The sequence below is a fragment of the Corvus brachyrhynchos genome, unplaced genomic scaffold (genome assembly GCF_000691975.1).
Source record: "Corvus brachyrhynchos isolate BGI_N302 unplaced genomic scaffold, ASM69197v1 scaffold115, whole genome shotgun sequence".
In the NCBI taxonomy this organism is placed as follows: domain Eukaryota; kingdom Metazoa; phylum Chordata; class Aves; order Passeriformes; family Corvidae; genus Corvus; species Corvus brachyrhynchos.
Genome location: NW_008239553.1, coordinates 15838987 through 15842185, shown reverse-complemented (window position 1 = coordinate 15842185; position 3199 = coordinate 15838987). Strand labels below are relative to the sequence as shown.

Sequence of the window (3199 nt, the reverse complement as noted above, 5' to 3'; positions counted from 1 at the left end):
TGCCAGCCCCCCCTGCCTCCCGGAACGCCGCTCCCTGACGTCAGATGTTTGCTTAGTCTTTTGTTCAGTTAAAAATAGTTTCACGCAGCAGCTTACCTGCCGTGGGTGGCGGCTGACCGTGGGCTGCGCCAGGGAAGCGTTTTCTGGCAGAATCAATTATTTCCTTCGCCCTCGGATTTTTGATCTCCGCACGTAAATTAATTATAGTAGTATGCAGGAAACTGGCTTGCAGTCTTCTAAACCCAGCGTTTTGCTGCCTGAAACACATGAAAAGGGAAAGTTTCTTTGCAGTCTAGCTGTAACACAGCTACGTTACCAAAGCTAGATATTTCTTACTGTGACCCATTGAAGTGTATGTACTCTCAAATGTTATCATCACTCCAGTAGCCTTTATTTTTCATTTTTTGCCTTTGCGTCTCATTCATGGCCGTTACGGTGTTGTACTTGCAATTGCACACTATCCTAGTAAAATAATTGCTTTATAGCAGATTACTTGCAGCAGACATTTATTCTTCTTCTCCTGGTTCTGTGGAGTTATTAGAAAGTAATGGGTGCCAAGACAATCAAGGAATATTTCCTAATTAAAGAGGAAAAATGGAACTGTCACCATTTTCCACTGTTTGTGAGCCAATTCATGTGCTCAGATCACGCACACTTGTACATCACAAACACAGGGGTATGTACTGTATGTCTGTAGTGCATATGCACACACGTACACACACCCCTCTGACACAGTTAGTTCCTATTTCTTACAGAGGTTAAAGAATAACTTGAAATCGAAGACAAATGAATTGACAGGAAAATGTATCACTTTTTTTCCGCTTTAATTTCTTCCCACATTATAATGAATCTCAGAGCCTTTAGCTAGGTGGGCAATTAACCACCCAGTGCCCGCTGCCCTGTAACAATCACCCCGCTGTATAGTTTATGGGGCTGAAGTTTTTTAACAGCTCGATGTCCTTATTTTATGATTGTGTACGTGTGGGATATGTAATCTCCCACACGTGCAGATCTATGGGATCTATACAGCGGATGTATAATTTTATAGTTTATCTTAGCCCAATTGCTCCTGGGTGAAAAATCTGTCTGTTGCAGAGAGCACCGTCCTCATTTCAATACTATTTCGTTCTGGGAGCGCGCACGGTAATTCTTTACATCGAAATTGCTTCCCCTCTGGTTCCTATATTTTAATTTAGTAAAGGACTGATTAGCTGTGGCTTTAAAATGGCCAGGTCTGCGCTGGCTAACAGCGTCACCTCTCACCTCTCCGCAGCCCCGGGCTGGGGTCACTGCGGGGCCGCGGCGGGGGAGTTGGCAGCGCTGCTCCGGCTCCCGCTCCCGCCGCGCCTACCTGCGCGCCCCTCACCGCGCAGCGCCCCTCGCCGCCGCCGAGCTGCCTCCGGGAGCAAATCCCCCGTCCCCCCCGCTGAAGGGGGAAGAGCAGCCCGCCCGCCTCTGCCTCTGGTACACCGCTGCTGGCGTGAATCACCGCGGAAACAACGGGAAGATGCAGCTCTGCTAGGCGAAAATAATTGTTTGGTTTATTTTAATTCTCAACGACCTGGTTTAATGGCACACTTTCCGCTGACTTCCAGGGAGGGGAGGAGGAGGGCCCGCCGGGCTGCATCGTCCTCCTTTAAAGGCTTCGTGTAAACTTCCACATTTTGAAAGAATAACTTCAAAAACCTGTGTTTGATTGTATTCAGACGTGTGCCCATCTCACATCGATTGGTGCATCCATTGAAGGTGTAAAGATCCGTTGATAACATGCAGGTCGAGTGTCCCTAAATCAACAGATTCTCCCTTCTCTGACAAATCCTGGAATTAGTTTAACGAGGGAAAAATATTATTTTTCATCTGTAAAAATGTATTTCAAAGAGGGATAATATTCTAACAGGAGAGACGACAATAAAAATCAGAATCGCTTCTGGAAAGGTTTCGCTATGACCAAATGTTTCGAGCACGTCGGATCCTCATAAAACTACACTATAGACTTTATTCTGACGATTACTGGAAAAGACGCAATGCATACAAAATACGAGCAAGAAAGTGTCGAAATTAATTTTTTTCTACCTATGAACAGTGAAAGGTGCAAATACATTTGTAATACTTTTGATCTTTATCAAATAATAGATGTAGATAAAGGCAAATACCGGATATTCAGGAAACCACAAATAATTTTAAGAAGTTACCTTTTTTTTTTTTTTTTTTTTTTTTTTTTTTTTTTTTTTTTTGACTGTAGCGGTGCATTTACTGAACTGGCGCAGAGTCATCACTTTGTTTATTTTTCTAACGTCTACCCAAATTCCAGCAATCCGCAGAGCAGTAACAGCTTTTTCCATGTGTTTATCATCGAGGTTGCAACAGGATTCGCCTCAATTGTTCTGCCTTTCTTGTGTTGTCCTTTCTTCCCTTTTCTGCATTTCCCAGATACATTCGCTTTTGTTGCAAAAATAAACAGCGGAGTTTTTAACAGCAATTTGAGGTGATAATGGTTACTGATCCCATTCTTTCCATCATAATCTTCAAGTGGTTTAAGATTAATGATAGGAGGTGTTTTAGCAAGGAGTGTGGGTTTTCTTCTCCAAAGACCATCGCTATGATAATTTACTTAAGATGTTGACAAGACTGTCAGTAAGGCTAATTTTTTATTAAGCTGCGCTGTAGCAACTGTAGTAAGCATTTGTTGTTATTTAAGCACATTGTATTTTTTGAATGCCCGACTACAAATATTGTTATTTGGTCTCTGCCTGATGGATTTGCAACAGAGATGATTCCCCTTGCCTTTGTTTCAAGAAAGGTGTCTTCTGGTATTCTGATAAATATTCTCTTCCACCCTCCCCCATTCCCTTTCACCCACATTTTTAAAAGAAAATAAATGTGAGCAACTCCTGTCTTGGTCCAGCCATGTCTTCTGCACAGCATTGTTTTGGCTGGGCTCTATCTAGGCACATCCCTGAACCAACGGGACAAGATGCAGGTTTGAGTGGTGGGTTTGTGTGATTATTTTATTTTTTTTAATTGGGCAAAATAATCTTTTAAACAGTAAATGTGTAGCTGTAGCACCCCAGGGTACGATAAGGCTGGGGTGCCTCCTTAAGCGAGGGCAGTTTATGAAGTTTCGGCGGCTCCCGAGCGGAGTTCTGCCTTGTCCGATCCCCCGGCACCCGCGCAGCCCCGGCCGGAGCGGCTCCCCGTG

General features: G+C 43.8%; 1 long non-coding RNA gene across 3 annotated transcripts in view; it reads right to left on the bottom strand.

Moving 5' to 3' along the window:
- Positions 1-3153, bottom strand: part of LOC108448556 — a 179671-nt gene extending 176518 nt beyond the window's left edge. For all 3 annotated transcript variants that reach the window (XR_001864482.1, XR_001864483.1, XR_001864484.1), the window contains exon 1: positions 97-3153. This is a non-coding gene — a long non-coding RNA (uncharacterized LOC108448556). The remainder of the gene's footprint in view (positions 1-96) is intronic.
- Positions 3154-3199: the final 46 nt, after the last annotated feature.